Raw genomic sequence first — 25,574 nt, forward strand, 5'->3', positions numbered from 1 at the left:
TCAGGTAGAAGATTTGGCAAAGAATCGGCGGATCTTGTGAGCTCTTCCATTGCGGGGAGAAGGGGATCTGGAGCAAGACGAAGAGGAGCAATGAAAGCCTGGCGGCAGGTGGCACCCCCTTTTGTCAGACTGGAGCAGTTGCCGAGGCCGCGTGGGGGAGCGGAGTCGCCCATGTCCAATCAATCGCCATGCGTCATCAAGGCCGCAGGCGATTAGGGCCCGCGGCGCTCCACACTTGCCCCTTGGCTTCGCTTGGAATCCAAGACCGAGTGCGTCTTGGGCCCGGGGGGCTACTATCCGCGTCCTCGACTTGGGGGTATCCAGTCCTGCCTTCCTGCGGCCCACCACGTGGCTCCATCCATGGCCTGGTGCGGCCCAGCTTCAACATCAACGCCACAAGACCCTCGCGAGGGGCCAAGCCTCACGAGGCGGACGACACCAAGACCCCCAAAGGAGTGAGCCTTCTCAGGAGGACTCCTGAGGGGCGGAGAGAACTATGTAGCTACCTCGTGAGGCTCAACTGATGTGAGCCATGACGACCAAGGCCAGGCGGGTGCAGAGCGCAGGTTTCCTCTTCAGTGCAAGGGAGGCAAGCCACAGGCGCGGAGTCCCGAGGAGTCGGCCCAAGGTTTCCATTCCGATGCAACGAGACCAAGACCGCCAGGACAACAAGATGGAGGTCATCACTGAGCCCACCATAGCATCATGACCAGAGGCTTTTCGCAGGCGAAGACTACTTTTGTTAGGATAGACTGTACTACTTGTCCCCTTTCAAATCTCGCCGTGGTGGAATCCCTTCCCGCTCATATGTGGGAGGGGGACCAAGGCACTATATATAGGACTTACCCACCATCATAGAGGGGGATCCATCCTGACCGAAATTAGAGCAAGTAGAGCACCACATCAGCTCAAGAACACCTCACCTCCTGAGGCTTGTTCATCCTTGTAACTGGTTCATCCATAGCCCCTCGAGGCAATCCACCACACCACACTAGAGTAGGGTATTACACCACAATGGTGGACCGAACTAGTATAAATCTCTATGTCTTTGTGTTCCTGTGAGCTTTGCGTGCTAGGCTAGGGAGGATCGCAAGTTGAGATCTCCGCACGCACCCCAGTGTTCGAACCTCTCACGGGTTTCCGGACCTCGAAATCCGACACCCTCCACCCGCGTCTTCGCCCGCTTCAGTTTGTTCCGGTCCGAGGTCTCGATGCTGTCCTCCGCCTTGGTGCTCTCGCCGTAGTGCTGCCGTCTGTCATTCCAAACATGGTCAACAAAACAAGAGGAAACGAGAGACGACTGTTCGTCGGGAGGCTGACATTCTGGGCCTACCAGGTCCATGGCCTAGGTTTTGGTGTTTAACATGCGTACCCCACGCCATGCAGACACAGTTGATCCAGCAGGTTTCAAGTTTTTTTGGGGTCTAGCAGATATCAAGCGGCATCTGGGCCTCCCGGCCTAGCTTGTCTATAACATCAACAGCCCAAGTTATGTTTGTTTTTTCAAGACAACACACAACTCAGTTCTATTTTTCTATAGGAATGCAAAACTGAACCTATGTTTTCCCTTCTATAGTAGTATATATATACTTATATTTATATATTATTTTATTACATATATACATTAGAAATAACATAAGGTTACATTAAACCTGTCATTTGTCCAACCAATGTATAGACATTCCCACTTCCTTTATTTTTCGTTTTTGTTAATCCTATATCTGAATTTTCTCCCACTTCTTTTATGTAATCTGAGTTTTCTCCCAGTACTTTTCGCTAGAACCAACTCAATTGTCCCACGTCTACCCTAAAAAATAATAATACCCCACGTCCTATTTACTCATCAAATTAAAATGATATTTTTTTTGTAAATCGGAAGTTCTTACAAAATAATAATAATAATAATAATAATTCTTTATATATAACTTGGCAAGTTAACTCCTGGTGATTGCGTACATAAGCTTGCAAAGATTTTACTCACCAATCAGTAATAGACGTGCAATCATGTTTTATGTTTTTATAACATTTCTCCGTCCGGCCCAACATGATATTATCACCCAGCCCAACAAGTCCGTGGATTTTGAAGAAAAATGCAAATGGGCTTTAAATTCTAACACAATATATAAACAGGCTGCATAGACGCTACATCATTGTTTCACCCAGCCCACCATGGACTAAAAAACCAAATGGACTTGCTGACATGTGGGCTAGTAGGTTGAAGCCTAAGCACTTCCGCAAAAAAATACGAAGGTCAAAGCCTAAGCAAAGCGTTGAATTTACATCCAACGTCCGACATTCTTCTTCAATCTCTTGTCTTCTTCCTCCAGCGCTTCTAAGACCCCCTGCTCCAGCCTTCGGTGTCCAGCGGAGTTATTTCGCATGCCTCGCAACGAAATGCTACCCACCAATTGCCCGACCATCCCTCCACTCCTCCGCACCTCCTGTTATTCTCTATCGAGTCTAGGCCCAGCCCACACCCGAACCAATCAAGTTTCCCACCCCTCTCTGTTTGCGACTCCACTGCCGCGTCTTCCCCATCTCCGGGTCGTTCCAATCTTGGGCCTCTCCTTCATCCACCGACCGTGGTGCGTTAGGCACGGTGTGGTCAACATGGTCAACAAACGAGAGTTATCAGAAGATGACTGTACGTGGAGAGGCTGATAGTGGGGACGCATCATGCCCATGGAGGCATGCATGCAACTGCATTCTTTTTACCCTAAAAATAATGTTTTCTCCCCCTAATAGCTGGGACCCACCAGCTACATCTTCGCACAGAAGGAAGTGCATCCTTATTATAGGCAAAAAAATGATTGCTCCCCCTCACACATGGGACCCATCAGCTATATCTTTGCATGCAAGGAAGTGCCTCCTTATCCTCCCTCACAGCTGGGACCCACCCGGTCAAACCATACGTAGGGTTTTCTCTCTGGTCGCGAATGTGTACATACATACTGGTCGATCGGTCTCCCTACAAGGATGAAACATGACCAATCAAGGAGCAGCACGTGTGGCGTAGCAGTTGAGGCAGTCATGTATAAATCGTGTACATGTATGTACAACCACGCTACAAGAAAGTAAATACGGCTACATACGTACATATGGATGGGCTCTCAAATGTGTACAACAATGGCATCCTGTTCATCTGCAGCCAACCGGCTAGGTCAAAACGGAGGAAACCACATCGTGTCCATCGGGAGGCAAGCGACTGGGTCGGAATGCATCCTGTTCATCAGGAGCTAATTGACTTGGATGGAACAGCCCAAACCGGGGCCTGTTCATCGACTCGAGGTCTCGTGTCCCGCAAAACAGAGGAAAGAGAGTTCTCTTCAACAGCCTATGGTCGAAACAGGATCTTGTTCATCGAGAGGGGTCTTGCGTACCGCAAAACAGAAGAAACAGACTTCTCGCCAACCACCTACAGTCAAAACAGGGTCCTATTCATCAGGAGGGGTCTAGCATACCGCAAAATGGGACTCCACGGTCTACTATTCATCCACCGTCTAGTGCCTTGCTCTAGCCTCCATGGGCTATTGTTCATCCACCGTCGACTTCCTCCAGCCTCCACGGGCTACTATTCATCCACCATCGACTTCCTCCAGTCTCCACCTACTATTGTTCATCCACCGTGACCTTCCTCCTGCCTCCACCAGCTACTGCTCATCCACGGGCTACCGTTCATCTTGCCTCCATCAGCTACTGTTCAACGAGCCTTCCATACGGTCCTGTTCATCCACCCCCAACCGGCTCAGGTGTGGTGGCCTCCTCGATCGGGGTCCTATTCATCCAGCAGCAATGGCCTCTGCTACCACGGGGTCCTGTTCATCCAACCCCAACCGAGAATTGTTCATCCAACCCCCAACAACCATCATTGTTCATCAATAGGCAGGTTCGATCTGCTTCAGTTAGCAGCAGTAGCGAAGGAATCGCTCGGGTTCAGTTAACAACCAAGGTATTAATCGCTCGGGTTGAGTTAACAACCAAGGTATTAATCGCTCGGGTTCAATAACGTAGCTAGTGCAATCGCTCGGGTTCCATAAGCGAAGGCCTTGCTCAGGTTCAGTTAGAGCGCAACGCCTCACAAACACGCGCCCGAAATTTTCCTCGCCCTCGCTTCTACCATGATTTTTTCTGTCATGGACGGCCCAAAGAATGTCATGCAGGTGTGTCCCCGGCCCGCCGAGGATGAAAAGCCCATTTTCTGTCATAACTTTTTGTCATAGAAGTAGGATCCCACCACATCTATGATGATACATGGTTTTGTCACAATTATCGTCATAGAAGTTTCATAAGCATGACAGAAAAAGTTCCCGTTCGGGCCAAAATGTCACGGATGTGTTTTTTTGTAGTGCTTGGAATGAATGGTCGCAAGGGTGCTATGTTGATCATGGAGTCTGAGAAGACCGTCATTGGAAGGCCGCCAGCTCAGCCTTTTAGGCTATACTTTATTATAATTGTATGCAAATGTCGCATATCGACATTTTAATTCACTAAGCATATGTAGGTCGTGAGTGTTTTGGATGTTGCCACATGTGGCATTCTAAATTATCCTGAATATGTAAGACAATTATTAAGCATTGCCATTGTAAATTTGCCTCAACGACGAGGAGAGCCTGCGTAGGGACGCCAGAGCAGAGCGCGATGCGGCTACCTCAATGGTGAGCAAAACGTGAGGATAGACGCCAGCAGAGCGCGCCGCGGCCGCCTCAACGACGAGCAGAGCACGCCGCGACCTCCTCAAGGGCGAGCAACCAGACCTGCATATTGCAATTCTGGTCAACCTTCTAGCACCCCGTGGGAGGCGCGATGACGCATCCGTCGGACAGGATGGTGATTCTGGACCGTGTGTGATACTGGGGAGACGTGTCCATGTACATCCGAGAACACGGGCCCACGTACGCTATCCGGGAACTGTTTCGAGCTTCCGCATGTGTGATACGTCTCCGCCATATCTACTTTTCCTAAAGCTTTTCCTCTTGTTTTGGACTCTAGTTTGCATGATTTGAATGAAACTAACCCGGACTGACACTGTTTTCAGCACAACTACCATTGTGTTGTTTTTGTGCAGAAATAAAAGTTCTTAGATTGGAACGAAACTTTGCGAGGATTTATTATACAAAAAATGATAATTACTAGAGCCAAGAACCACCGGAGGGGGGGCCTGGGTGAGCACAACCCACCAGGGCGCCCTCCCCTCCTAGCAGGCCTAGGTGGGTTGTCCCCACCTAGTGGCCCCGCGGACCCTAAATCCAACTCCTTAAATACCTATATTTCTAGAAAAAAATCAGGGAGAAAGAATTATCGCGTTTCACGAGATGAAGCCGCCGCCACATCCTGTTCTTCATCAGGAGGCCAGATCTGGAGTCCGTTTGGGGCTCTAGATAGGGGACCTTCAATCTACGTCATCACCAACCCTTCTCCATTGCCAATTCCATGATGCTCCCCACTGGGAGTGAGTAATTCCTTCATAGGCTTGCTGGTCAGTGAGTAGTTGGATGAGATTCATCATGTAATCGAGTTAGTTTTGTTGGAGCTTGATCCCTAGTATCCATTATGTTCTGAGATTGATGTTGCTATGACTTTACCATGCTTAATGCTTGTCACTTTGGGCCCGGGTGCCATGATTTCAGATCTGGACCATTTATGTTATCACCATTATATCTATGTTCTAGATCCGATCTTGCAAGTTATAGTCACCTATTAAGTGTGATGACCCGCAAACCCCAGAGTGAGAAAAGTCATGATACTTTCTGGTGATGACCGTAATTTCAGGAGTTCATGTATTCACTATGGGTTAATGCTTTGTTTTGGTTCTCTATTAAAAGGCGGCCTTAATATCCCTTAGTTTCCATGTGGACCCCGCTGCCACAGGAGGGTAGAACAAAAGATGTCATGCAAGTTCTTTCCATGAGCACGTAGGACTATATACGGAATACATGCCTACATTATGTTTATGAACTGGAGCTAGTGTCGTATTGCCTTAAGTTATGACTGTTATATGATGAATATCATCCTACGAATTCACTGATCCAATGCATACGAGTTTTTCCATATTGTTCTTCCTAAGTTACTACTGCCATCATTACAATTACACTTGCTACTAAATCATTGCAATCACTGTTATTGTTACTCTTGTTGTTGCTACCACTATCAAAACTATCATACTACTGTGCTACTGGTCACTTTGCTGCAGATAATTAATCTCCAGGTGTGGTTGATTGACAACTTAACTACTAATACTTGCAAATATTCTTTGGCTCCCATTGTGTCGAATCAATAAAACTGGGTTGAATACTCTGCCCTCGAAAGCTGTTGCGGTCCAATATACTTGTGGGTTATCAAGACCTTTTTCTGGCGCCATTGCTAGGGAGCATAGCTATATTTGTTGAGTCACTCGGGATTATTCTCAAATTATCACTATGAAGAATCTGAAGGATGCTAAGACTAAGATTTTTCCCTCTAAGATGATGGGAGGTAAGAAACTGCCATCTTGCTCTGCACTTGATTCACCTTCTATTATGAGTAGACTCGCAACACCACCACAGGCTATTAATCCTGATATGTCGCAACTTATTGATGATTCTACTTCTGCTATGAATGATACTCATAATGATGCTAGTACCTTGCTTGATGATAGTGTTCCACTAGGTGAATTTCTTGATGAACAACTTGCTAGAGCTAAAGCTTTTAAGAATGCTGAAACTGATGAGATTATTGAAACAAATGAAGAGCTTGAAACTAGAAATCTTGAAACACCCATTAGACCTAGCTCTCCTAGATATGAATTGCCTAAGATACTGGAAGGTTATGTTATGGATGAGGAGACAACTAGAGACTTTCTTGCTTGCAATTATAGAGATGATCTTAAGAAATTATTATGCAAACTGAAAGAAAAATCTTGGAATGATAGAATGAAATGTGATCCTAAGTTTGCTACTTCACCAGTATTTGTTGAAGATAAGGATTATGAATTCTCTATCGACCCAGAGTTAATTACTTTGGCTGAGTCTGATCCTTTCCATGGTTATGAAACTAAAATTGTTGTGGCACACCTTACTAAGTTGAATGACATAGCCACCCTATATGCTCATGATGAGAAAAATTGCTACTATTATATTCTCAAGTTATTTCCGTTCTCATTAAAGGGTGATGCTAAGACTTGGTATAATACTCTTGCTCCTGGTTGCGTGCGTAGTCCTGAGGATATGATTTACTACTTCTCTGAAAAATATTTTCCTGCTCATAAGAAAGAAGCCGCTTTACATGAAATATTTAACTTTATGAAAATTGAAGAAGAGAGTCTACCACAAGCTTGGGGGAAGCTTCTCCAATTGCTTAATGCTTGGCCTGATCATCCAGTCGGATTCAGGGCTCTGCAGACCCACGAAAGGTTCAAACTCTGGGGCGTGTGCAAAGAACTCAACCTCTCCAGCCAGCCAACTCGCTACTCACACGACCTAGATCGATGAACAGGAAAGGAAATGGACACGACAATTTACCCAGGTTTGGGCCACCTTGTAGTGTAAAACCCTACTCCTGTTTTGTGGTGGACTAGCCCCGCGGGGGCTAAGGATGAACTCGTATAAGGATGAACAGTCTCGCAGGGTCTGCTCTGTGGGTGGAGATGGGCTCAAGGGGTTCAACCTCCGAGGGTCCGATCCCCTCTATGGTGGTGGCTAGGCTATACTTATAGTGGCCTCGGTCCTCTTCCCCCAAAACTTAGGCGGGAAGGGATCCCAAAGTGGCCAATTTTGAAGGAGGACAAGTAGTACATCGTATCCTGACGAAAGGTGGTATTCTCCTGCAAAGCTTCTGGCCGTGACGTCGTGGTGGGCTCGGCGATGACATCCATCATGCCATCCTGGCGGTCTTGGTCTTGTTGCACCCAAATGGTAACCTTTGGTTGATTCCTTGGGACTGCGCGCCTGTGCTTGCCTCTTTAGCACCGAAGAGGAAACCTGCCGCTTTGCTCCCATTGGCGCGCGTCTGGCCTTGGTCGTCATGGCTGGCATCACCCCAGCCTCATGAGGTGATTTCTTGCATAGAAATATCCTCTCCTCAGGAGGCCGCATGGGGAGGCCTCTCCTTCGGGAGGTCTTGGTGGCGTTCGCCTCGTGAGGCTTGGCCCCTCGTGAGGGTCTTGACTTGTCAACATTGGAGATGGACCGTACTAGGCCGTGGATGGAGCCATGCCCTGGGCCGCAGGTAGGCAAGTCTGGGTACCATGGTTCCCAGAACACCGACATATCCTCTTAAGAAAAATGAAATACTTGATATCTTCTATAATGGACTAACAGATGCTTCTAGGGATTTCCTAGGTAGTTTTGCTTGTTGTGTTTTTAGGGAATGAACTATTGAACAAGCTGAAAAATTATTGAACAACATATTGAAAAATGATGATGATTGGACTCTCATTGAACCACCGCTTAAACCCAATCCAAAGAAGAGGGGTATTCTATATCTCAGCCCCGAAGATATGCAGGAGGTAAAGAAATCTACGAAGGAAAAAGGTATTAAAGCTAAGGATGTGAAAATTTTACCTCCTATGGAAGAGATACATGGGCTTGAAACACCACCACCACCCAAGGTGGTAGAGGTAAATTGTTTGATGAAATTCAATGACAATGACAATCCTTATAATATGCATCCTAGTTAATGCCTTTATGAGTTTGATAATTACATCAGAAAGCAAGATCACTTCCATGCAAATGTTATGAAACAATTGAAATACAACTCTGATATGATTGCTGACTTGAGTGACTTGTTATTTAGAATTACCAACGCTGTTAGAGGTTATCGGAGTTCTGGGAACGGGGGTCCCCAAACTTGCCTGCCTGCGGCCTGCGGCGTGGCTCAGGTGGGGGCCCAATGCAGCCCAGCTTAATCAGCTCAAGCTCAAGACCCTCGCGAGGGGCCAAGCCTCACGGGGTGGACAAAAGGAAGCTTCCTCAGGAGCAGCCTCCTCAGGCGGGCTCACGAGGAGGCAGAGAGATCAAGGCAGGGTACCTCGCGAGGAGCCCGTGACGCAAGCCATGACGATCGAGACCAGGCGGGCGCCGGCCTGCGCAGTGTCCTTGTTTCCCCTTTGGTGCAAAGGGGGCAAGCACAGGCCAAGGCATCAGGCAAAGGTTACCGTTTCGGTGCAACAAGACCAAGACTAGAAGAACGGCAGGATGGGGCTCATCGTGGAGCCCAGGACGGGGTCATCATCAGAGCCTTTGGCAGCTGAACACCAACTTTAGTCAGGATAAGTGTACCAGATGTTCCCCTTCAAAATGGCCAATTGTTGGCGCCCTTCCCGCTCATTATTTGGGAAGAGGCCCAGGGCCTCCCTCTATAAATAGGACTAGCCACCCACAGGGTAGGGGCATCGAGAGAACAAATCGAGCAGAGAGAGAGGAGACCGAACTCACCCTAGCAGTTCATCACGCCAGCTCAAGAACAACCCTCGCGAGGTTGTTCTCCCTTTGTATTGTTCATCATCAGCCCCTGAGGCAATCCACCACACCACACACTGGAGTAGGGTATTAGACCACAATGGTGGCCTGGACCAGTATAAATCTCGTGTCCCTTGTGTGTTCATCTTTCTTGCTTAGATCCTTGTGAGACTTCGACACGTGAGCTGGTAGGGGAAAGATCTTCGTGCGTACCCCAGTGTTCGAACCTCAAGGGTCTGCCGGAACCCGAAATCCGACATTTTGTGCACCAGGTAGGGGTGCGCCGGAATCTTTCTTCCGCTAGTCATGCGTGATTTTCCGCCGTGTCCATGGCTGACGCTCGCTGAGCTCGCGCTGAGCGTCGTGGTGCTCTCGCCACCCGCGTCGCCCAGACGGCGCCCGTCGATGGTCGCCCCCGTCATTCCCCGTTGCCTACCGCCAATGCCGCCACCGGCCCGGCGGGGAACGAGCAGCAGGCCTCTTCCCTGCATCCTTTGGTGCGGCACGATGGCCGCACCGCCACCCCATCACTGACCCCAGCCGGTTCGTCGTCCCACGCCCGTCGCGCCCCCACGGACGCGCACGCCGCGCTGCTCCTGGCACGTGGGCTCCTGCACTACCGTCCCGTCAATGACCTCTATGAGGACTAGCTCGCCCGCATCACCGAGCTTGTCAACGCCGCAGGGGGCTCCCCTGCGCTGTCCCTCTTGCTGCCTCGCCCTCCATCCTGTGCAGGAGGTAAGGATCAGGAGGTGCCTCCGCCACCTCCTTCCCAAGAAGGCGCCCTGGCCCCAAGGCGCGCGGCCCCAGGACGAGACCCTCCGCGTCTGCCGCCTGTGTGACAAGAAAGGAGCTACCAAGAGATCCCTCGTCCCCAAGAAGGTGCTCACGTGCTCCCCGCACCAGAGTGCCGTGACCGCATCCCCGCGCCGCCATGTCAAGACCCCGCGCTGCTCCAGGCAGCGGTGCGCGGGAATCTCCAGGAGCAAGCCCCGCATCAGCAGAGAGCTCTTGTGGTCACCGCAGGCTGCCGCGCCTTCACCGCCGAGCTGCGTAGCGTCACATGGCCCGGCAAGTTCAAGTCGGACCTGCATCCTCGCTTCGACGGAACTGCCGACCCCGCGTAGTTCCTCCAGCTCTATGAGCTGGGCATCGAGGCTGCCAACGGGGATGAAAGGGTCATGGCGAATTGGTTTCCCATGGCGCTCAAGGACGGTGCCCGCACCTGGCTCCTGAACCTAGCTCCCGGCATGATCTCTTCCTGGGACGAGATGCGCACCCGCTTCGTCGCCAACTTCCAAGGTACTCGCGACCGGCCCCCTGCCATGAGTGACTTGCGCTGCATCAAGCAACAGCCAGGAGAGACCCTGTAGAAGTACATCCAGCACTTCAACAACGCCCGCCTCAAGATCCCCAGGGTGACTGAGGAGGCCATCATCTCAGCCTTCTCTGATGGCGTGCGTGACATCAAGATGAAAGAGGAGCTAGCAATCCCTGAAAACATGTGCACATCACTGGAGCTGTTCAACTTGGCGACCAAGTGCGCCAGGGCTGAGGAGGGGCGCCTCTCCCTCCTCGAGCTTCTGGCTGCCGACCCAGAAGAGAAGAAGCCCAAGGTCAAGGATGTGAAGTGCAAGGGGGCTGATGTGCTCGCAGCAGAGCCAGACACCAAGCGAGGCAGGGATCAGCCTGAGTCATCCAAGGGCAGCCCGTACTGCGTGTACCACGACCTCCACACCCACAACACCAATGAATGTCAAGAGCTCAGGGCCGTGCAAGATGGGCGTATCGGCCGACGTCCCAACTGCATCGACCGGGGCTATGGCCGAGGAGGAGGAAGAGGTGGAGGACGATGGGAAGACCGTGGCCCTTGCCAAGGGTGGCATGACCGACCTCGCGAGGATCGCTGGCAGGACCAGCCTCGCGAGGGAGGTTGGAGGGATCAGCCTCGTGAGGACCGCCCTCAAGGCAACGCAGGCCTCCCTCCTCTGTCACGGCCGCCAATAAGGAATGAAGACCATCACTAGGATGAGGGGGCTGGGGGCTTCCAAGAGCCGCACGCAATCGCTTGCATCCTGGGCGGTGCTCAGGCCCCAGCCGCTCAGCGCATCTTGAAGCAGTTTGCTCGCGAGGTGAATGCAATCCTCCCCAAGCTTGAGGCCACGCGCCCTCTCAGGTGGGCTGCATGCGCTATCACGTTCAGCTCAGCGCATCATCTCAAGTGCGCAGCAACGGCCGAAGTCCTCCCGATGCTTTGTTCCCCAGTCATCAGCAATGTGCAAGTCACCAGGACCCTCATTGATGGCGGAGCTGGACTCAATGTCCTGTCCGTCGAGACATTCAACAATATCCAAGTGCCATATGATCAGCTTCTGCCAACCAAGCCTTTCTCAGGAGTCACCGACGGTTCCACTGTCCCGATAGGGAAATTTCGCCTTCCTGTCACCTTTGGGCAGTGCAACAACTACCACACCGAGCTCATTGATTTTGACGTCGCCCACATTCGCCTGCCATACAATGCCATCCTCGGGTACCCAGCTCTGGCCAAGTTCATGGCAGTGACTCATCACGGCTACAATGTCCTCAAGATGCCAGGAAGCGATGGAATCATCGTAGTGCCTTGTGAGGAAAGGGATGCAGTGTGTTCTCTTGAGCGTGCCTTCCAAGCCGCGGCAATCAAAGACCCAGATCACAGGAGCGGGAGGCTTCCAGAGGCGGTCCCTAAGAAGAAGAAGGCTTCACCTGGCTCGAACACTCACGAGGCAGGAACCTCCGGAGGCGTTGCATCAGGATCCGTGCCTGTTCAAGGGGCGCCAACCTCTATCGCATAGGAAGGCGCGCCCGGTGCCCTCCTCGGGCAGGGCTCGGGGGCTCTGTCTTGGATAGCCACTGACTTTCCGAAGGTCATGAGGGAGGCGCTCGGGCACCACTTGGAGGCATGCTTCAAGGCACATTTCCCTCAGGAAGGCATGAGGCAAGGAGGGCCAAACCCTCAGGAGTGCATCGCGAGGAACATTCAGGAGCTACAGGAGTCAAGAGTCATGCGCGGCAGCCGCCGCCTACCCACCGTAGCCCCACATCCCAGCGAGGATGGTGGGCTGTGCATCTGCATCGACATACCAGGACTCAACCGAGTCGCACCTCAGGAGCGCCTCTGGCCTTCACGCATGGGGCGTTGCGAGGGTCCACCTCACAGCTACGTTTGCATGCCCTTCGGCTTGCCGAACGCGGCTGCTGCCCACCAGCGCCTGATGAGGAGCATCCTGGAAGCTCAGGTGGCCAGGCACCACGTGTTCCTAGAAGAGATGGAGATGGACCTTGAGGAGCTGCCTAGACCCCTAGAGCCTCCCGAGGCTCAGGGCTCCAAAGGCTCATGAGGGTCGGCTCCCTCATCGCGCGTCGTCCACTACTTCAGCAGCACTTCATCCCCGATGGCATCAGGTGACATCTTTCAAAGTTCCATTTTCAGCTGGGAGCGCCCGCAGGGCTGCATCATTCCCAGGTCGCATGGGTCCGTCCCTGTGGCATGTCCGTTTTGCTTATGCTCTTTACCTACCTTGTGGGGGCACCCCTCGGGCTGCATTATCCCCAAGCTGCTCGGGCCTGACACAGCGGCGTTTGCCTTTTTCTGCATCTATCTAAATGGATTTGCTCCTTCATGCTTAACCTGATTTCCCATGGCTATCATTTGCTACTTATCGCGGACCTCTCTGCTCCCATGCAAAGCGCTTGCACATTAAAAGGGGGGCGCCTGAGCATCACGACTCATGGGCTCTTACTGGCTCTCCAGCTCTCACCCCCTGGCCTTGACCCACGGCATCGCGACCTGTCATACCAGCGGCGGCTGAGCTCGCTCGAGGGCCGGGACCTGAGGACGTAGAGCATTTGCATTCTAACCACCCTGCAGGGAACACACCATTGATAAAGGCCCAGAGCAAGGCGCAAGCCGCCTCGAGGTAGGGCCTCGTGAGTCCCGCGCTGGCTCACGGGTGCCCAAATACACCTCTCCTAGCCCTACCATGCCAGCCACGCGTCAGGGCGGGGCTGTACATGCCCCGGGGGCTCCTCCCGGAGGGGAGCCCCCTCCCACGTACCAGTGGAAGCACCATGCTCCGCGCTGGCTGACGACACTGCCGAGGAGCGGCTATGACCGTACACATACGGAAGAGCTATGCTCCGCGCTGGTGATAAGCAACTGAGGGTGGCCCACGGCCGTATCAACCTCAGGGAGCCCAGAGCTCATTGTCTAGCACCATCGCAACGCCTCCCCTCGGGACTGCCGCGCGAGGGGGCTGGACACGGGGGCTGAGCCCGGGCTACGCCCAAACACACGCCACCCAGACAGGTCCCTCGGACCTGGTCGTCGCGCGCCTCTCCCCGAGCGGAGTCAAGGTATGAAGACTTGTTTGCGCGTCAAGGGGGACTCCTAAGCATCGCGACTCAGGAGCCTAACTGGTCACGTAGCCCCTCACTCCTTAGTCCCGTCCTGGTTTCCGGTCGGGGCTAACGGCGGCTGAGGTATGCGCGGGGCCGGGCCCTGCCGACGTAGAATGACAAATCCACTCCTATGCCTCCCTTCCCTACTTGTTGTTTGCACGTCAAGGGGGACTCCTGAGCATCGCGACTCAGGAGCCTAACTTGCCACGTAGCCCCTCACTCCTTAGTCCCGTCCTGGTTTCCTGTCGGTGCTAACGACGGCTGAGGTATGCGCGGGGTCGGGCCCTGCCGATGTAGAACACAAGCAAATAGGAGGGGAAAATGCAAATTCTAGGGAATTCAAAAGCAAATATTACAAGCCATAGAGTGTTTCACGACACCAAACACAAGTTTAAGCGCCTCCACGAGGCATGGTGCATGTTGCAGGAATTAAAACAGGACAGAAGCCACAAAGGGACCACTTTCCAGTGGCGCCGCCGCCTGTGGTGGAGTCACGCTGGGCGGCTCCGCCTCCTGAAGTCGCGGAACTGGCGGCGTCACGTCTAGGCAAGGTGCTGAGGGCACGGAACCTCCCCAGCAAAGCCTCGGCTCGGCCTTTCACAGCCTCAGCAGCAGCAGCGGCAAGGTCACCGCTCACAGGGTCCATCAGGCTGTCGAGGTCGACGTTGGGGTCGCGAAGGTAGATGTGGCTGAGGACGCCCGTCACTGCTACAGACGACAGGGCACGCGCCTCGGCTACGGCCGTAGGACCAAGGCCGTCCGCGGCATCTTCAAGCACATGGACCAGGAAGGGAAGCAGCTCGACAGGGTCGTCCTCTTTGCCAGCCAACGGCTCCTCTAAGCCTCCCTCATAGAGCGTCTTCAGCGCAGCGCGAGCCTTCTCCTCCAGCTTGGCGAAGGCCACTCGATCCTCGGCCAGGACCTTCGCCTTGCGGTCTAGCTCGGTCCTCTCCACCTTCAGCGCCTGCTCCAGTGTCTCCAACCGTCCATGGCGGTCAACAAGCTCGGCGTCTCCGTCCTTGACAGCAGCCTCCCGAGCCTTCATCTCCTCCTCCTTCTCCTGGCGGATGCGGACCTCCTTCGCGGTCTCGTCACGCAGGCCTTGTAGCTTGACCTCCAGCGCCTTGCAGCGGCCCTGGGCATCCGTAGTGTCGCCCTGGGCAGCATGGCGAGCGGCCTTGGCCTGGCGCGCGGCTTGCTTTTCCTCGACAGAGGCAGACACAGCCTGGCTCAGCGCCGCTCGGACAGAGGCGGCAGAGTGGGCCCAACCAGAAGCTAGCTCTAGGCGCCCGACCACCAGGCGGGGGTCCGCGCTCTGGAGATCCTCCCGCAGCCGGCTCAGTTCATTGGTGGTCTGGTCCAAGACGGCAGAGGAATCAGAAGAGACGGGAGCCGGTGGAGCAGGCAGAGAGGACGGTAGTGTGATCACGGCTTGGGAGGAAGGAGCCTCCCAGGCCTTGGACACCCCAGCGCCAGCATCAAGCCCCGGCTCCCGTCAAAGTGTCCTTGCTGGGCTCGTGGGGACGACCGGGCAGGGGAGGCATGAGCCTCGATGCCTCCTTTCCCCGCAAACAAAGGCGCTGCCCCGGCAGACGAACTCGCCTCAAGCAGGGCCACAGAAGCGCCCTTCAACCTCTTCACCGTAGGTGCAGGCCTGGTCAAAAGAGTGCAGACGTCAAGTCTCGGCGGCAGAGACAAAGCAAAGCACGGATTGAGCACTTACTGGTCATCGTTCGCGGGCTCAAGCAGCTTCCGGCCAAACTTGAAGCCCGAGAGCCTGCAGCTGGGGTCAGCCTTGGAAGGCACGGAAGCAGAGGGCGCGTCGGGAAGGCCGGAGCTGGCCCCAGACCGCCCCGGAGATAGAGCGGATCCTGGGAGAACAAGCCCCAACCTGCCCTTCCTTGGGACTAGGGGAGAATCCTCCCCTCCTCGCCTGGCACCGGCCTCGTCGTTGTCCGGCATGGAGCGGAGGGCGCGGGACCTGCGTCGAGGGAAGGAATCCCCCGACTCCTCGCCAGTCGCCTCGGAGTCAGACTCTTCTTCCTCCTCCTCCTCTTCTTCCTCCTCACTCCCGCTGGAGTCGCTGGAGGACACATTCATCGTCGGCAACGCCGCCAGATCCCCAGGAGCCACTGCGGGCACCAGCCCCTCACCGTTGAAGGTGGGCATGGCGTTCACCACCTGCTCCCAATCTCCACGAAGGAATAGGAGGACGGGAGCGCCCTCCAGCCTCGCCACGTCTCCCCCGACCAAGGAGTGGAGAGCCGTAACCAGATCTTCATCGGCCAGGGCCACGGAGCTCAGGTGAAGGGCGGCGTCCGCTTCCCCAAGCCTCCACAATGGGAGCGAGTGTTCCCGGAGTGGAGCCACCCGGTGCTCCAGGAACTCCCTCGGGAGCGTGGCCCCGGTCGGCTTCGCCGCCCCCAAGTTGCTTGGCTCAGGTCCGCGTTCATCCTCTTCAGCACCGCCCTCGCGCGCGGGTCGACAAGCTCCATGCGGGACCACGCATCGACAGCCTTGGGGTGCCCTCTAGGCAGCACCAGTCGGGGGTGGACGCGCCCGACATCCACCATGACCCACTTGCTCCAGAAGCCTTCGATCCTCTTCCCGGGCTTCGAGATGGTGTTGGAGCCGGAGTATGCGATAAAGCTCACGCATGCGGAAATGGGGCCACGAGAAACTTGGAGGTAGAAGTAATGGTGTAGCAAGGCCACTGAGGGCTTTACCCCAATGTGGGCCTCACAATAGTAGGCGAAAATCGCCAGGAGAAGGACAGAGTTGGGGTGGAGGTGCAGAGCTTGCAAGTTGTACAGGCAGAGAACAGCAAGGAAGAACTCGGAAAAAGGGGGCACCAGATCGGCGATGATGGAGCTCACGAAGAGCGGGTAGAAGGTGCTCCCCTTGACTTCAGGCTAGTCGGAGACGGCCTTGAGCACAGTCGCCCCCACGTTGCCATGTGCCATTGTCCTCAAGCGCATGAGGGTGAGATTCCTCTCCGACACAATCGGGGGATCCAGAGCTGGCGAGTACCAGGCCTCGGTCGGGGTCTTGCGAGGCACCATGGCTTGCCGGATGGGAAGGATTGAGGCAGATCTGGAGGATTTCGGAAGCAGGAAGGAGAAGAGCGAGAAAGGGGATCTGAAGCAAGGCAAGCGAGAACAAAGCAGGCTAGTCTGGCCAGGGCACCTCTTTTTGTCAGATGGACGGTTGCCGAGGCGTCGTGGGGAAGCGGAGACGCCCACGTCCAATCAATCGCCACGCGGCGCCCAAGGCCGCAGGCTACTGGGGCCCATGGCGCTTCGCACTTACCCTTCAATTCTCCGCTAAGCCAAGTCCGGGTGCACCATGGGCCCGGGGGCTACTGTCGGTGTTCTGGGAACGAGGGTCCCCAGACTTGCCTGCCTGCGGCCTGAGTCGTGGCTCAAGTGGGGGCCCAATGCAGCCCAGCTTCATCAGCTCAAGCCCAAGACCCTCGCGAGGGGCCAAGCCTCACGGGGTGGACAACAAGAAGCTTCCTCAGCAGAAGCCTCCTCAGGCGGGCTCACGGGGAGGCGGAGAGGGTACCTCGCGAGGTGCGCTTGACGCAAGCCATGTCGATCGAGACCAGGCGGGCGCCAGGCAGGAGCCGTTCTGCGCAATGTCCTTGTTTCCCCTTTGGGCAAAGGGGGCAAGCACAGGCCAGGGCATCAGGCAAAGGTTACCGTTTTGGTGCAACAAGACCAAGACCAGCAAAACGGCAGGATGGGGGTCATCGTGGAGCCCAGGACAGCGTCATCGTCAGAGCCTTTGGCAGCCGAAGACCAACTTTAGTCAGGATAAGTGTACCAGATGTTCCCCTTCAAAATGGCCAATTGTTGGCGCCCTTCCCGCTCATAATTTGGGAAGAGGCCCAGGGCCTCCCTCTATAAATAGGACTAGCCACCCACAGGGTAGGGGCATCGAGAGAATAGATCGAGCAGAGAGAGAGGAGACCGAACTCACCCTAGCAGTTCATCGCGCCAGCTCAAGAACAACCTCTCGCGAGGCTGTTCTCCATTTGTACTGTTCATCATCATCCCCTGAGGCAATCCACCACACCACACACTAGAGTAGGGTATTACACCATAATGGTGGCCTGAACCAGTATAAATCTCGTGTCCCTTGTGTGTTCATCTTTCTTGCATAGATCCTTGCGAGACTTTGACGCGTGAGCTGGTAGGGGAAAGATCTTCATGCACACCTCAGTGTTCGAACCTCAAGGGTCTGCCGCAACCCGAAATCCGACAAAGGTGTAGGAAAGCATGACTCTATGGTTCAAACTCCAGTAGAACAAGTTGCCAAGTCTCAAAAAGAATTGCTTGATGAAATGAACAATAATATCAATGATAATGTTGTTAGAGTAATGACTAGAGGAGGTAGAAGGAGTCGGGAACCACTTTATCCCGAGGGACACCCTAGAAGAATTGAACAAGAATCTCAAAGAAATAACACTGATGCACATCATCCTTCTAAAAATAAGAAGCAGAAGAAAATGATAGGACTTTGCATACCTCTAGTGAACCTGAAATAGAAAAGCCTCTTGATAATGATAATGGTGTTTCTATTTCAGATGCTGAAACTCAATCTAGTAATGAACACTCACCTACTGATAATGAAAAAGATAATGATGACGTTCATGAAGACACTCAAACAAATAATAAAGAACCAGATAATGATGTTGAGATAGAACCACCTGTTGATCTTGATAACCCATAACCCAAGAATAAAAGATATGATAGAAGGGACTTTTTTGCTATAAAACATGGTAAAGAAAGAGAGACTAGGGTTCAAAAATCAATGCCCTTCCCACCGAAATCAACTAAGAAAAAGGATGATGAAGAATTTGAACACTTTGCTGAAATGCTTAGTCCAGTCTTTTTGCGCACTTGCTTGACAGACATATTAAAGATCGCCCCTTATGCAAAGTATATGAAAGATAATCACAAATAAAAGGAAAATACCAGAAGCTAAAATCTCCACCCTGCTTGCTAATTATTCTTTTAAGGATGGAGTACCTAAAAACATGGAGATCCGGGAATACCAACTGTACCTTTCTCCATTAAAAGAAATTCTGTGAAAACCACTTTGTGTGATTTAGGAGATGGTGTTAGTGTTATGTATTTTTCTTTATACAAATGAATTGATTTGAATAAACTCACACCTACTGAAATATCTTTGTAAATGGCTGACACATCAACTACCATACCTATCGGTATTTGTGAGGATTTTCCCATTGTTGTTTGTAATGTTACTATCTTAACGGACTTCGTTATACTTGAGATGCCCGAGGACGACAACATGTCAATTATCCTTGGTAGACCCCTCTTGAATATTGCAAGGGCTAACAAAAAGGTCAGCGCCTATAGCCAAGCCTTCATTGCCTTCCCTTCGCCTTGGTCCAGATCTCATCCCCTTCTCGCCAAGAGTGCCTCTAGATCCGTCAAGCCTTTTCTTCCGAGCTCTTCACAAATTACGGCCAAGAACACGAAGCCCGCCGTCCCGGTCGCACACTCCGCCTCTTCGCCCACGTCGGCCCTCAGCCCATCCTCCATCACCGATGCGAGGCACCTAGCGGCCGCGCTCCCGCTGACAGCGAGCAATGACAACAAGGGGAGAGAGACCAAGCTTCAGGTCGGCTCCACTGAGCGGGGGACCTTAGCGGGTACATTCTTCCCCTTCTTCCTTCACAGTATCTACGCAGGTCTCATCCCGCCTTTCTCCAAATTCTTCCTCGCCGTCCTCAACCACTATTAGATTCATGCGCTTCATCTCCAGCCCAACTCCATCCTCCTCTTGTTGATCTTCGCCTTTTACTGTGATGCCTTCGTGGGCGTGAAGCCCTCCGTTGCATTGTTCCGCCACTTCTTCTCCCTCCGGACACACGGTTCGAACCAGTGCTCCGGATGCATCTCCTTCATCGCGATCCATGGTGGCAATGCGCTCATGAAGGCCGGGAAGAAGGTGGACGACTTCCGATGCAAGTGGATCTACCTAGACGCCCGAAGCCTTCACGCTCGATAGGAGCTGCCAACCAGGCCGCCGGAGAACCTGGACCAGTGGGCTCATGAGAAGCTTGCTCTCCCCCGGGCGGCGCCAATCCTGGAGAAGATGCAGGCAGACATGGATTCCGAGGTGCTGACGGGGGTCATGATTGTTCAGGAGTTCCTGACGCAGCTCCTGGCCCCTCTCCAAGCTCATTCGCGCCCCATGTGGGACCTCAAGGGCGTAGATGATGACCTCTGGCTACGCCGAGGGGACCTGACGAGTGAGGAGCTGGGCAGGGCCGTGCATACCTTGCTCAGGAAGGATCCAAGTGGCCTCCAAGTGGCCTACCGTCCGCTGGACTTCCGCGACGACGTGGCGAAGCTAGCCGCTGCCATGCCGGCCTACAAGAAGCAGGTGCTCGTGCCGTCCGGATCCCCAAAATCCCCGGTGCCGGTATCTTTTGACGAGGACTCGGGATAGGAGGAGGAGGAGGACTTGGAGGCGACCATGGAAGGGGTGGGGGAGACTTCTCCTGCACTACAGAGCGAGCTCCTCCGAGATCTCCCTGACTACGAGGATGCATGTGAGGACTTGGTCGAGGGATCCCCACACTCTCCCGGGGTCATCACGAAGTCCAGGGGGACCCTGCTGTGGAGGCTGAGCTGCGGGATTTCGAAAGGGGGCAAGGCGACAACGCTGCCTCGGGGCGGCGCCCTTACCTTATCGCATGTCGCCGCTGCTACGGATGCGTCTATCGTGCGCCCGGCTGAGCCTTCAAGCGTGCAGAGGCCCTTGCTGAGGGAATTCACCACCGACAATGAGTAAGTACCTTACTTTATCCTTGATTTTTCGTTGCAACACCATGCTTATGATGTTTACCTCCTGGCGGCCAGGCTAAATCCTGGGGTGAAGAGGAACAAGGAGGACAACGCTCCCAAAGCCCAGGAGACTCCGAGGGCGTCGGTCCCCGACGCGCCCATGGAGTGCACGAGGGCTCCAGAGCCCCCTGCCCCTCTTGTTGTTGTAGTGATGCCAGTCCAGGTGCCAGAGCTACCTCCTCCTCGAGCCCTTACACCGGCGGACCAACGCTCCTCTGCCAGGACCGGTGCTTTGGAGGAGGCTTATTCTGCGCTGGACCGGCTTCGGGCTGATCTTCAAGGTGTTGACGGTTGCACGGTGACGGGACCCGTGGAGCTGATCTTGGGGTGGCTCCAGGTCGACTCGTCCATCAGGGTGGCATGTGGCCAGGCCGAAGCTGCCACCGCGGATGGCAAGAAGCAGGCAAGGGAATCCGCGGCGGATCTCAATGCTGCGCTGGCCAACGCCACGTCTGCCAAATGTCGCTACAGTGAGGTGGAGGCAAAGTTGAAGAGGCTTCGTGAGGAGCAGACCAACCATGCCCGTCGGCTCCAGGAGCAGGAGGAGGAGCTCAAGGTCCGATAGGCCGCGCTTGCCGACCGCGACGCCAAGCTGGAGCAAGAGGCCCAAGAGCAGGCCATAGAGCGAAGCTGCCTGGCGAAGCTCAAGGAGGAAGTGGAGGTTGCCCGGGCGTCCCACACCAAGAATGTCTCCAAGGAGACGGCCCGGCTGGAAGTCAAGGAGAAGACCCTTGTCGCGGCTGAGAAGGCAGAGTGCGATGCCTTCGCTTCCCTCGAGCCGAAGTCCCGCGCAGCGCTTCGCTCCCTTTATGAGGAGGGGTATGAGGAGCCACTGGTGACCCTTGATGACGGCCTTCCCGGTCTTCTCACCAAGCTCATCGGGGAACTTGAGAACATTGCCGCCACGGTGGGCTCCACGGAGGAAGGGGAGTAACGCGCGCTCTTCATTGCGGCCGCAACACGTGTCTTCAGCCACCTCCATCTCCGGTACCCCAGCCTGGACCTTGGCACGCTGCTCGAGCCGGTGGCGCCCGAGTCCCTGGACGCTGCTCCCGATGCCGTGAAGGAGTAGGTGCAGCCCTTGGTGGTGAAGTTCTGCAGCATCGACCCTGAAGCCGCGGCGGCCGTAGCCGGCGGTGAAGGCGACAGCGACACCATCGAAGACACACTCCCCAAGGCGGCTGGTGGCGGCAAGGAAGGATGAAAGCAGTGCTTCCCCGGATTCATCCTGCAACATTTACCATGCCTCGTGGAGGCATAATAACTTCTTCTTTGAATTCATGAGACATTTTGTTCTGTAATATGTTACTATGATTGCAGGACTTCCTTTCCGTGCTCAATTTCCTTCCGTTTGCCTTTAGTGTTCTGCGTCGGCAGGGCCCGGCCCTGCGCATACCTCAACCGCCGTTGGGGCGTCCGGATCACCAGGACGAGACCAAGGGGTAAGGGGCTACTTGACCAGTGAGGCCCCTGAGTCGCGAAGCTCAGGGGTCCCCCTTGACATGCGAACGTACCTCGTGAAGGAAATGTAAGCAGCGTCTGGGTTAATCCAGAGCCCTCATACCTTTCCTCGCAAGCTTTGACCTGGGAGGTTCACGAGAAGACCAGGTGCAGAAGACCTGGTAAGGTGGCGTGCGCCAGGCGTGACCTGGCCGTAGCCCCCGTGCCCAGCCCCCTCTCGCGGCTCACCCATGGGGAAAGGTGCCACAGTGGGGCCTGATTGTGAGCCCTAGGGGCTCTGCTGAGGTTAGTGCAGCCGTTAGGGCATCCTAAGTTGTTTTTTCATCAGCACAGAGGATGATGCGTCCACTCTTGCATGCGCATAGCCGCTCCATAACTGTGTCATCCGCCAGCATGGAGCATGGGGCTTCCACTGGTGCATGGGTCGGAGCTCCCTCTGAGGGGAGACTCCGGGGCGTGTATAGCCCTGTCCTGGCATGTGGCTTGCACGGCAGGACTAGAGGAGGTGTATATGGGTACCCATGAGCCAGCGTGGGACTCACGAGGCCCTGCCTCAAGACGGGTTGGCCTGAATTTCTTGGTAGGGATGTTCGTGGAGGTCCTGTGAGATGGTTAGGTCACCTGCGCCGAGTGAATCTCAGAGGATATTGCATGAGAAGGCCAAACACCAATGACCCCAGGAGGTGACATGAACTATGCCAGCCGCTAGACAGTGCTCAACCGCTGGATTTGTTGACGCTACAGGGATGGACCCGAGCACAGACGCCGTGCCTAGGCTTCTCATGCAACAAACCTAAAGAAAGACAACCGGCGTGCGGCTCCCACAACAGTGAGGCACCGTGCCGCACGCCCTAGCTTATCAGCTCACGATTAGCTCATGCGAGAACAAGGCACCAAGGAACATGGGAGGTGATGAACACGGGGTTGTCCCGCGAGACAGAGCTTGGCCACTTGGGTTTAGCGACGCTACAGGGACGGACCCAAGCACAGACGCCGTGCCAGTCCTTAATCATGAGGCGGTCATGGGCGGGTCTGTAAGGGCGCACGACGCTCGTGGTGGCGAAGCACCGGATATGCAGGTAATAATATAAGGCAACTCATGAAAGGGTGAAGCCAGTTATGATAGATGCGCAAAACAATACATGCTGTAGGGCGGACCCGTACAGCTTGAGGATAATGCAGCCCGAGGGGCGCCCTCAACTGAACAACTAAAAATTCACCTAGCACCGTTAGGGTAGAAGTGTTGAAGTAGCTGGAGATGCGCACCACAGAAGTTGTTCCTCATGAACAGGTAGGCTCCTGAGCCCCGTGAGGCTCCGGAGGCTCCGGCCCGTCCTCTGTCAGGATTGCCTAGCGCCTGGCTTCGCGAGCCGCCAGGACACCCTGCATGCAGCACTGGAGCGAGAGAGGCGCGCCTGGCAGGACTAACAGCATGCGAACGTAGGAAGAGCTCCTCACCAGCCAATGCGGGACAGCCAGAAGAGGTCCTAGGAAGCAGCCCTATTGAGGCCCGGGATGTTGACGCAAACACGCAACTTGCAGCTCATGTCCTGGGCGGCAGCTGCACTAAGTGACATAGGTCGGCGCTCACCGCGCCTTTCCCGCTCCTCCTGAAGATCGTCGATTTCTCTGGTGATGAACACCTAAGCACTTGGTGCTTCGCACCCTGTACCTTGTTCTCGAAAGCGCGCGTTGAAGCACGCCTCCACATGGTGCCCGAATGCCTCCCACGTGACGCTGGCTAGGTCAGAGGCCCTCCATAGGAGAGCCCCCGAGCCCAACCTGATGGGGAACCGGGCATGCCTTCCTATGGAAGAGGGAAAGGCGCCCCAGTAGAGAGAGCAAGGCTTGAAGCACGGGCATCGAGTGCACCAGCATGCTGAGGGCCCCTCGGGAGGAGCTGCGTCTTCTTCTTGGGGATTACCTCAGGAGGATGGGTGGTGCCCTCGCCATCTGAGTTCTCGACCGGTGCGGCCTGGAAGGCGCGCTTAAGGGAGCACACCCCATCCTTCTCATCGCAGGCGACCGTTATGATGCCGCAGCTTCCTGGCATCTTGAGGATGTTGTAGCCGTGGTGAGTCGCTGCCTTGAACTTGGCCAGGGCTGGGTACCCGAGGATGGCGTTGTATGGTAGGAAAATGTGAGGAACTTCGAAGTCGATGAGCTTGGTGCGGTTGTTGTTGCGCTTGCCGAAGGTGGCGGGGAGACGGATCTGCCCTATGGGGAGGGTAGAGCCATCGGTCTCTACTGAGAATGGCTTGGTGGGCAGAAGCTGGTCGTATGGCACCTGGAGCCTGTCAAATATCTCGACCGAGAGGACATTGAGCCTCGCACCACCATCGATGAGTGTCTTGGTCATGAGGACATTGCTGATGGTTGGTGAACAGAGCATCAGGAGCGCGCCTGAAGTGGCCGCGCACTTGAGCTGGTCCGAAGAGTCGAAGGTGATGGAGTACTTGGACCACGTTAGTGAACGCGACGCCTCGAGGTTGGGGAGGGCCGCGTTCACCTCACGAGTGAACTGCTTGAAGATGCGATGTGAGGCGGGGGCCTGAGCACCTCCCAGGATGTAGGCGATAGCACGAGGCTCTTGGAAGCCCCTGACCCCATCATGGCGGTGGTCATCATTCATTCTTGGTGGAGGTCACAGCGGAGCAAGGCCAGCGTTGCCCTGAGGGCGGTCCTCACGAGGTTGGTTCCTGCATGGACCATCGTGAGGCTGGTCTTGCCAGCGCTCCCCACGAGGTTGGTCGGGCCAGCCTTGACGGGGGTCACGGTTGTCCCAGTGGCCTCCACCGCGGCCTCCTCTGCGGCCCTAGGCACGATCATTGCGCTCAGGGCGGCAGCCAAGGCATCTATCCCAAATGGTCCTGAGCTCTTGGCAGTCGTTGGTGTTGTGGATGTGCATGTTGTGGAAGACGCGGAATGGGTGGTTGCCTTTGGAAGACTCAGGGTGATCATGACCGCGCTTCATCTCGGGCTCGGCTGCGAGCACCATCGGACCCTTGCACTTCACGTCCTTCGTCTTGGTCTTCTTGTCTTCTGGGTAGGCCTCTAGGAGCTCGAGGAGTGAGAGACGACCTTCTTTTGCCCTTGTGCACCTAGTCTCCATATTGAACATCTCCCGAGCTGAGCACAGGTCCTCGTGTATGGCGAGCTCCTCCTTCATCTTGACGTCCCACGCCATCAGTGAATGCTGAGATGATGGCCTCGCCCGACACCTTGGGGATCTTGAGGTGAACGTTGGTGAAGTGCTAGATGTATTTGTGCAAGGTCTCCCCTGGTTGCTGCTTGATGCACTGCAGGTCGCCTATGATAGGAGCACAGTCACCGGTGCCTTGGGAGTTGGCGACGAAACGCT

This window comes from Triticum aestivum, unplaced genomic scaffold (genome assembly GCF_018294505.1).
Source record: "Triticum aestivum cultivar Chinese Spring unplaced genomic scaffold, IWGSC CS RefSeq v2.1 scaffold4B_scf_1981, whole genome shotgun sequence".
Lineage (NCBI taxonomy): Eukaryota > Viridiplantae > Streptophyta > Magnoliopsida > Poales > Poaceae > Triticum > Triticum aestivum.